This window comes from Rhipicephalus sanguineus, chromosome 6 (assembly GCF_013339695.2).
Source record: "Rhipicephalus sanguineus isolate Rsan-2018 chromosome 6, BIME_Rsan_1.4, whole genome shotgun sequence".
Taxonomy (NCBI): Eukaryota; Metazoa; Arthropoda; class Arachnida; order Ixodida; family Ixodidae; genus Rhipicephalus; species Rhipicephalus sanguineus.
The window spans coordinates 108,244,244-108,253,963 of NC_051181.1; positions in this window are offsets into that span (position 1 = coordinate 108,244,244).

Consider the following 9,720-nt stretch of genomic DNA (forward strand, 5'->3'; position numbering starts at 1 on the left):
GTAATTTTTTGTGACTGCTGCGTTCTTGAATTCCATTACTTCGTTTGAAATAGGCCCTTAAACATTAGAGTGTTATGTCTCACACAGCTACTTATTTTTGTCGGTTGCAGTAACATCGTTATTTCTCGTTCGGTGCAGTGTTACGTGCGTCAGGCTCAAAATTTTAGCAGATATCATCGCATGATCACTGTCCACGGTCATACGATTAAGATAGAGCATAACATCATGCAATGTTACCACCACCTACAAGCTTCATATATGAGGTGTGCAGCGTTGCCGCGCTCTTTTGTTCTTCACATTACGCATGTGTCATGTAGAGGTGTCGCTACGAAGTCTACACGCGAGCTGCGTCTCTGAAGTCAGACGATATCAGTGAATGATACCTGACTTAAGGTCGCTAACGCCCACCGCACGAAAAATGTAGCAAATTTTGTAACTGAATAGCAGCGCCAGCTCAGTGCGATATACCAGCTAGCAAATGGGAAAAAGGACTTTTTTGAAGGGCCTAAACTCCCGTTTTCCCAACTAAAGTTTCATGGAGGAAGTTCAATTAGAAGCCCTACATATGCCTAGTGATCGTTAGTGTGAGTAATAAAAGAAGCAGACACCACCACCTTTGTTTTGCCCTAAGTGCCACTTCAGTACCCTGAAGAACGATTGCTCCGGTCCTTGAGATATTGAGTTATGTATGTCTGTCGCAAAGCAAGATACTACTATCTGGTGTATGGCACCGTCGGATACCGCCCTTTGTAGACTGTGACTTTTTAGATGCGAAGTATCTCTTGCTCGGGGGTATGTCACGCGGCGTGGTAATCCGCATGCGGCGCAGTAGTCCGCACTCCCACTACGCATGCGCAACTCTCCTCCTTCCCTCTCTCCAACAGCTGCGCGTTACTCTCTCCACTTCTCTACCAGCACCTGCTTGCGCTTCTCCTGTGTTCTCGCTTCTGCTCTCGCGGCGCAAGCGCTACTCTCCTCCTCTAGTCTCCTCTCCTTCAAGTGGTAGAGCGCTGCGCGCGTTCAGTCCAGCGCTTGCCTCGGTTGGCTCCTCTGAAATGCGGGCTCGACATGCCGAAATTCTCTCCTGCAAGCGCCGCGATGAGGGCCAGCGCATGCGCGTCCCCTCTCCCTCTCTCTCCTCTCCTACGCTGCCTCTCTCTCGCGCGCCTGTCGACCGCGTTCCCCGCACGCCCTGTGAGAATTAAAGGCCAGGCTAGAGGGAAGACACGACGCGCGTAGTGTTCCTCTTCGCGTTCCATGACGCGAGGTCGGTAGCATGCCCAGCGAACGCCAACAGAACGCGATCGTGGAAGTGCTCCGGCTTCGCATCGCCTCATGGTCCCCTTTAGCGGAAGACGGTGTAATTTTTTTTTAAGGCGTTGCTGTACATCAATAGGAGATTTGTCCGTCTGTCCGTTGTGTGCAAAAACTCTTAGCGCAGGTATGTGCCACATAAATTGGGCAAATCCCACTACTCCCCAATGGTCCACTAGAAATGAAAAAGGAAACGCACGGGGCTGGACATCAACGTATGTGTCACACATATTGGGCAAAACCCACTGCACGATTGGTCCACCTAAAATGAAGAAGGGGACACGCGGGTGGCAAACCAATTAAGATCTTGCCCGAAGCGGCATGCCACGAAACCGATAATGCGGCAAAAAGATTCATGCTGCTCAAAGGCTCCTCACCGTAGTGCACGAAACGTCAAGCGTATGCGGTAAGCCATACGAGACGACGCATGTTGTGGAAAAAGGAGGCAGGGTGCTCAAATGGAAAGGAGAATACGCTAAATTCAAAAGGTACTTTCTGTAAAGACAGTTGCAAGGTGTGTGATTAGCTATGGCTCGAAATTGGCTCGAGTCGTATGCTAAACAGATTCGCTGGTCATTCACCATGACAGAGGGGAATGGCTCCTCAATTATTTTTCTTGTTCGTTCATGCCTTATGACCTCTGGTTTTTATATATACATTGCATATTTCCCGACTTAAACAAGCCTTCTGACATAGCACTTGATTGTGTCGATCGTATAACCGTGGAATAATTAACATCGAGTCTTATCGGCTAAATTTCTTGTGTTCTTGAAATGTGTCAGAAGTAATAACTCATATCTGTTCCTATGCTTATTATTTACGGACGGCTTCAACCTAGGCCACTATCAGTGTTAGTTTAAATCAAGGAAGTATCGGCGTCCGTTTTCCAAATTATCAGGCCGTGATTGTTTGATTGTGTAATACCCTTGTCACACGGGTAGTCTAACCACAGTTAAGTACGACGGCCGTTAAGTCTAACGGCTGTTGTACCTTGTCACACGACAACCCTAACCGCAGTTAATCCGCTAACGGCCGTTTTCGTAAACGGAGGTAGGCAACCCCTGTTAGCGCCGTAAACTGACAACATGGCTGCCTCCATGTCGGACGCGAGCAGCTCGGCTCCCAGCGAAATATCAAGCCAAAAGCGTGTCAACTGGACCGTTGCGACGATGGAGGCGTTGATACGCATTTGGGAAGATAAATTACCGGCTTTGAGGTACCAGTTTGTCCGTGCTGCAAAAATATCGTGTGCATTTCACGAGATTGATACACAGCAGCGTTCGTTCATTGAACAGGGCTTCACGCTATTTGATAGACGCGCATCAAAACACGCTGCTGACGCGTCCATAATCGAGCGTGAAGCCCTGTACAAGGCGGTGTAATAGCGGTGTTGCACGAACGCAGCCATGTATGAACTAAAAAACGCTTGGAAGCGCTGCAAACGTGTGACAACGCCTCTGTCTGGTTTACGGTAACTGTGGTTACGTCCGTTAACTGCAGTTGGGGATAACAGCGGTTAAGCTTACCCGTGTGACAAGGGTATAAGCTTCCGTGTCAGAGACTAACCGTCATGAACTTGCATTCATTCATTCATTCATTCATTCATTCATTCATTCATTCATTCATTCATTCATTCATTCATTCATTCATTCATTCATTCATTTAATGCAGAACTGCACTAGCAGGAAAACTTGAATTATTTGGTAATAGGGTGAAAATAACTCTGAGTACACGCGCTGTCGCTGACACACAAATATATACATCGAAAAAAAAACTGAAAGAGCTTAATACTATATGATTGAAATCCATCTTTATATGATCTTTCTGTTTTCTAAGAAGTTTCGGTTCTGTTTCTTAACTGTGGTATTTTTGTGTTTACCATAAAAAGCATGTATAGTCGAGATAAGGACACCATGTGTAGCTTATTCGGTGCTTCTCAGATTTTTCTTGTGTTATTGGTTATGCAAAAGTGTACTAAACATTTTCACTCAGTAATATTGACTATGCGGAACAGGCAATTGACGCGTCAGGCATCCACATAAAAATTCAGCACCTTGGACCGGAAATAAAGGTCGCGCAACTGGACACGGTCAATCTTGTGAATACTTGTGCAGGTAAGAGCACGCAACCTATGAGTAGATAACACTAGCAGCATGTTCAAAAAAGCGCCAAACACGCTCCACAGTTGACTCACTCTCATTCAGCATGACACAGATGTGTGACTTATCCCCGGTAGGATCCGCCTCCTGAGTAAACTTTTTGTGAAACTGAGTGTATTAAAAAGTACAAGCGAATGTTTGGTGGATCTGAGTATAAATGTATGCGTTCAGATACGTTTATGGTCAAGGCTTTATCGAGAATTTCGATTTCGGTTGGGTGCTACCAGAACTTGGGAGGTTCAGCATAAGTACCTGTCTGTTAGAGAGAAGGGGTGGTTTGTTTGTGCGAAACACTTTTTTGGGGGTGTTGGGTGGATCTGGGGTGTTGGGATCATCTGGGAGTGGGAGCGGAAGAGGGAGTATCATATATGAATATTTTAACAGCTGAGCTGTTTAAGCGGCCCGTAATCTGTCCAACGTGAACAAAATACCTCGGGCGGGGCCCACTACCGAGTACAGCAAGTGCGAGCGTTAAACAAAAACGAACACGTAAAAGAGAGAGAAGGAAAGACAGAAAAGAATTAAAAGAGGAAAATATAGAAAGAGAGAGAATGAAAGCGATAGACAGAGAAAAATAGAGATAATATCTGGTGTTTAATGTCCTAAAACCTCGATATGATTAGGGGAGACGCCGTGGTAGAGGGCTCCGGAAATTTCGACCACCTGGGGTTCTTTAACATGCACCGAAATCTAAGTACACGGTCTTCAAACACTTTCGCCTCCATCGAAAATGCAGCCGCCGCGATTCGATCCCGCGACCTTCGGGTCAGCAGTCGAGCGCCATAACCACTAGACCACAGTGGCGTGACAGAAAAGTAGAGAGCAATAAAGGGAATAAACACATAAAAATATAGAAAGAGAGAACATAGAGAGAGAAAGAGGTAGAAACAAACGCACACGAAAAAGAGATAGAAAACAGCAGCAAGAGAAAAAGAGAAAGAAACAAAGAGAGAGAGAGAGAGAAAGATATAGAGAGAAAAAAGAAGCGATAAATGGAGAGAGAGAAAGGAAAGAAAGAAAGTTAGAAAGAGCAAGAAAGAGAAAGAAATATATAAATAAAGAAAGAAACACATACAAAAAAGAGATATAAGAAACAGAGAGATAGAGAAAGAATGCGAAGAAGAAAGGAGAAAAATAAATTGTTGTTTAACAGAGTAGGCTGCCCTGCTCTGCACTTCCTTTAGGCTTGGCACCTCCAGTGCGAAGCTGCCATAATTCTTTATGGTTTGTTTATAATTTTAGTCAGAAAAACTCTCAAAGGCAAGAATTTATCTTCGGAATCATTAACGGTGAATGCGGCGAACATAGGTGGAAGTATATGTGATTTCTATGAATGAGAATGAGGATGTTTTCTCATCGCAACAACCCACAAGAAAGCCACTTATCTCTACCGCAGTGGTTTTTTAAACAAAAAAAGTGAATTGTAGTACCTTCGGTATTGTGTTGTGCGGTGCTAGATTGTAGCTGAACAGCAATCACTTTTTATTGTTTTTTTTTTACAATTTCTGAATATTGTAAAAGTGGGCTTGTCCTTCGCTTCTTTTCTGTGGGGTTATGAGCAGAATAGTTTAAAAAATACAGACTTTAACATGCGGTGTGCATAGTCAAAAAACATTGAAATGTGGCTAAAACTTTTTAATGTGCTGATGCAGCCGCTTTCATCTGTTAATACGCACTTAACTAATAACAGCTGCAAGTTAGGCAAATTCTTCTCCTTGCGTTGGGTCCCGCAGCTGCGTTCGGCGGTAACTTGCACTCGTAGTTTTCTTTTTAATCTTCTAACAACACGATTTCACTTGTGACCTGTTGAGGAATACACCTTTTGAACTAGCGTTGAACGAACTTCTTTTCTAATGTTACTGTGTCAACTACAGTAACAATCTTAATAGTCCGTTTTACTCTAAGGGTTCTACAATACCTTTGTTTTCATGTGTGAGTATCTTTCGTTCTGGAGTTCGATGACTTCAAGCATGCGAGAGTCTTCATAGAAGTGTATCACGTGCCGAGGGGATTGGACAATACCTGATCACTTAGTGATGTGACTCATGAAATATACTTATACACTTCTTAAGTAATAATTGTTTACTTTCGGCCGTCACTTGGGCTAGATACATCAAATAAACGCGGTGTGCAAGAAACTGGCTTTAGCTGCGCCGTTGCATTCTGCATATAGCCCGCGTCAGGTAACATTTTTTTTTCATGCTTAGGGTCAATGGACACAAAATATTTATTGCCGCTACTGTATTTTAAAATTGTCTTTCTTGAACCAATTACTTCTTCCTTTTGTCACCCATCCCCTGATATTCTTTCATCAGTATTTGTTTGTTCCCTCTTGCAGCTCTGAGAGCTTTAGCAGTTATTAATAACGGAAGTTCTCAGAGCTGCAAAGGATGAGCAAAAGAGAGCTTCAAACGACCTGTAAAAGAGAGCTGCGTCAAAACTAATCTCGATGGAGCATCAGATGCTCCGTCTCGATCAATCATTTTCCAGCAATATAATAAGCAAGTAAGTAAGCAACGGTGACTGGAACTTTAGTAAATCCAACGATTCATACTTGTAATTTTATGTATTTTCTGACGGGATGTCATTGGACACTCGGCTAGCGGTAAAAAAATTTAACCTGAAGGGTTGACCGTGGATAAACGGCTTTGAGTAATATTTCAGTCATACGTAATCTTTCGCCTTCCGCGAATGATAGACTGTACGTTAAACAACATTCCCATTCGCTTAACAGCCACGTCGGTGACCGGTCTACGTCCGTAATACCTTACGATGTACGAGGTACTAAATGAACCGTTCGATTTTACTATCTTCTCTGTTAATGTAGATATGTTTTTTTTATTCTTCAGCTGTTTGGTCTAGGCTGTTTTGAATTTGGGAATAATAAAAAATAATTAACTTATTAGTTCATTGATTATGATTGATTGATTGATTGATTGATTGATTGATTGATTGATTGATTGATTGATTGATTGATTGATTGATTGATTGATTGATTGATTGATTGATTGATTGATTGATTGATTGATTGATTGACAATGCGAAATGTAGAAACTTCAGACGGCCAAATATGCGCCCTTATCCGTACCCTGCACACGACAGTCAGCTTGTGGAAAACTACTCGGGCTTAAAGGGGCCCTGCAATACTTTTTCAGCCTGGTCAGAAAAGGCTGCCGATCGGTAGTCGAGGCACCCTAGAACACGCGAGCCAAACATTATAGCGCCGCCCGTGGCCTGGGTTTTACAATAAATTCTCAAAATCAGCTAAAAATCACTTATTCTCCTCTCCACAAATGATGCTATTGACTCACTATCACTGCGGCACTGGCTCAAGTTCCACGCCATTGGCTGATTTGATCATGGCGCGCTTGGTAGTTACTGAGGGCGCCGCGGAAGGCCGTCACTAGCCCCCGTGCGCACGCGATTGCACTGAAGGTACTCAGCGAGTTCGAAGAACAAAAAAAAAAGAAAAAGTGCTCAAGGTCACAAAGTGCGCGTGACGTACCTTCTTCCCCCGTGCCACTCCTCCGTGCTTAGCTTCCAGCGCTTTCGTGGGGACGAGAGAAGAGAGAAAGCAGTTACACCGTGCGACAAATCTGTAATTCCACTCGTACTGGGCGGATTCTAAAAATGTTTGCGGTGGTCAATTCGTGAGGAAATAAGCTCATTTAGTGAAGCCATTCTATGGCTGCTTGGAAAAGCGTTGCAGGGCCCCTTTAAGTTGTATTTGACAATTACTGCTATTACTACAAGTGACACGGTGTTTTACTCGAAAGTTGCAATCGGAATGTTGATCTATGGCTTCGTTTGCGAGTGCCATGTTAGTATGCCTTGTATCATACATCACATCACATCACATCACATCACTTTATTTCCTTAAAGAACCCTCAAGGGGGTATTACATAAGGGGTGGGTTTACAGTACAGCCAGGTGAAATTCATTCGGAAAGAAAATTGGTTACATACAAGTGAGCCCTGCTTTTAAAATCAAGTACGGGACCTTTATCTTGAGAAGAGTGGCGAAATGTGAACGTGATAGCGTTAAAGAGCTCGTTTCGCAGAAATTCCGGTGTCGGCGTCGGCGTCATTGGTTGCGAGTGAAAAATTGTCATCTTGTCCGTGACCGAAAATTCGAGAAAGATGCAAATTAAATAAATGATAAAAACCTTCGGTTCTAGTGAGAATTGAACCCAGGCAGTCTGCGTGGCAAGCAGGTGTTCTACCACAGAGCCATGCCATTGCTTGAAACTTCTTCGGAAAAAAACGCACTATATGAATGTCATGTAGTAGAAGGAGTCTCCCTAACGCATGTAATATTGCGTGGCAGAAGCGTAGAATCGCGCCAGGCGTCAAAACATGTGAATTGCGCAACGAGTGGGTGTTTTTAAGGCCTACCTATTACAAAGCGCTCAGACGTGCTTAATCATCATCAGATACAAAAGCATCAACAAAAAGCAGCTGCGTAAGTTTGCGTGTTGCCTTACGGACGCGTAGTGGGCCCTTCGCTGATTCGCAAAACGAAGAATTATGGCGAAGACGACACTTAACAAGTGTACTTGCAGCGGGCATTCTAGGATAGTTTGAAACGGCCATTGTTACGGGCACAATCGTTTTTTTTTCTTACGGCACGGTTGAGGCATGCACCGAGAACTGAAGCTAGGCTAGCATTTTAGAGGGCGGTGCGCACGGGGCCCGATTACGCTATCGCGTTCTACTCTTGAAGGTGAAGCTCAAGCGTCCTCCAAGTTTTAAAGACGATAGTCTTTCTTGGGGAACTTAAACGCAGAAATTTTGGTCTGTCTTTCTGTCTGTCTGTCTTTCTGTTTGTCGGCACGTCACTCGATTCAGCCACCCGGCCAAAGTTGAACCACTTGCCCAAGGGCCAGCCACCTTGAACGGCTGACTAGGTTCATACTTGTGTACATTGTTGATCAAAAAGCAAACATTACGCATATCTGAGGCGTAACATCACTAGGTAAGTATTAGGTGGTGTGTGCCTTTAATAGAAAATACATAGATACGTAATTCTAGAGACACTAGTTTCTTAAGCTGCGCTGAAAATGCGACTGCGCTGAAACTTACCTTACCTCATTGTTGTGTTTAGGTTTCGGTTCAGTATTGCACTGTACGAATGCCATGGGGCGCCGCCCTGTCATACCTGTTTTAACCAGGGGACGTGTAAATAAAAGAGTGTGTGGAGAGTACTCGTTGAGTGCGGACGTTTCTTCTGCTTCGGCGCTTCGCGCCAAACCGCGTGTTCGGGCTGGCTGGCGTCCCCGCCGGTCGCGTTGGTCACCGCCGGTCTTCGCCTCCTGCTGCGCCGGGACTACCAGCCCGCAACACAGCACACATGTTTCCCGACGTATTGCCAGATGGCGTCCATATCTCACGCAGCGCCTCTTCTATCGTCTTTAGACGACATTTGCAGCGAAGCACGCAGATACGCGGCCAATTTTTTATATTGATAATCAATGACATGTCAAGAATGCCTACTTTTTCTCGCCTACATTCCTTATTTTTCATTCGTGATTAAGCGTACTTCGTCGTTCCCAGTGTCCTTATTGTCATGATTTACTGGTACCATACCCCTTTACTTCAGGAACTTAACGCGCATGTCTTCGGGTATGTCTGTCACAATTTTACGCTTCATCGTAACAAGAAGCGACGTAAAAGCTGCCTGCCTATGAAAATTATGATAGTCTTCAAACGCGCTATATCCTTAGTAGCCTTGTACTATAGATGTCGGTTGTTCGTAAGCAATGTTGATTCCTTGCATTAACCGATTTTTTCCAAAGGTGCTAGCAGCATTCATTGATGGTGTGCAAGGCTCGCCCTGTGACGCTATGCTAGGTGTTGCTTTCGGCCCAACTGTCATGCTCCACAATAAACAGTGACAATTGTTCGAGAAAAAAATAGAAAAAATTGAATCGCAGTCCCGTATCAATGGGGATGTGCCTTCTTTTGGCACTGCTTTAATGTGGTAACCACTCTTTCAATTTCGCGTATTCAATGATATCCATGACAGAAAAGCGAAACGGTGATGCGGAGACTCGCTGGAGACAGCCACCTGTCCCGAAAATATATAAATGTGATAGCGCTAAAGAGCTCGTTTCGCAGAAATTCCGTGGTTGGCGTTGGCGTCGGTTGCTGTCAGCGAAAAATCAGCGCTCTCCGTGAGCGAAACTTCGAGAGAGGTGGAAATAAATAAGTAAACAGATAAAGAATCCACGGCTTGAGTGAGAATCAAA